A 942-nucleotide genomic window follows, 5' to 3' on the forward strand; every position below is an offset into this window, starting at 1 on the left:
TCACCAGACAGACAGAGAGAGACATAGAGACAGAAAGCGAGAAATCACCCCCCAGGGGGGATGGTCACGCCGCAATCCCTTCTCCTCCATTCTCCTCTCGGGATCTTGGGCATGCATGCACACACGCCCGGCGTGAGTTCTAAGCCACCGGGTCCGGGACGCGAACCGCGGTCAGCTACATGGGAGTTCAGTGACATAGCCATGACGCTAACTGCTGGTTCCCAAGAACCTTGTTTTAATCAGATGGTGGGAACTGAGTGTTGCTACCTGGGGCTGGGAAGTTGGGTATTTTAGGAGAACAGTCTGAAACAGGCAATGCCTGACTCACAGGAGACATTAAGTGCTAGTGGTAAAACATCTAAGTAATGACGGACCCCTGGGACCCCAGCAGAAAATCTTATGCTGTCACTTCTAGCACATATAAGTTGTTAACTAGAAGAAAAGCCATTTTGGGGTTGCCTCTGCTTTAGGGAATGGAACCAAAAGACATACATCACAGGCAACTTTGGAAAGAGAATTTTATTCACTTTATAAGAAACAGCTGCCACGACTCAAGACCTAGATAGGGACAGAGCTCTGGTGGCTTCCAATTAATTACGTGGAAAAGTCCACCTGTCCTCTCTAAATCTGTAGCTGTAGAGACCAGGTCTATGTGGGGGTCCCAAGAAGAGTACTCCATATCCTTGTCCCCTCAGTGCAGAAATAGATTCAGGCAATACATTCTTGTTGGACATTAGACTCTCCTGCTCTGTGGATAGCTCTCTGAACAGGAAAATAAATTCAATCAATGTTCTAGATGTTCAGATCAGGATTGACCTGGCAAATCAGCTACTATTCTGGACAATATTCTGGATCAGCAATCAGGATGTCGACATCCTGGGTGGGGACACCCAGATTCTAGAATGCAAAATAAGAACCCTTAACTTTCTAGATTTCAGCAGG

The sequence above is a fragment of the Tupaia chinensis genome, unplaced genomic scaffold, assembly GCF_000334495.1.
Source record: "Tupaia chinensis unplaced genomic scaffold, TupChi_1.0 Scaffold000289_1, whole genome shotgun sequence".
Classification (NCBI taxonomy): Eukaryota; Metazoa; Chordata; class Mammalia; order Scandentia; family Tupaiidae; genus Tupaia; species Tupaia belangeri.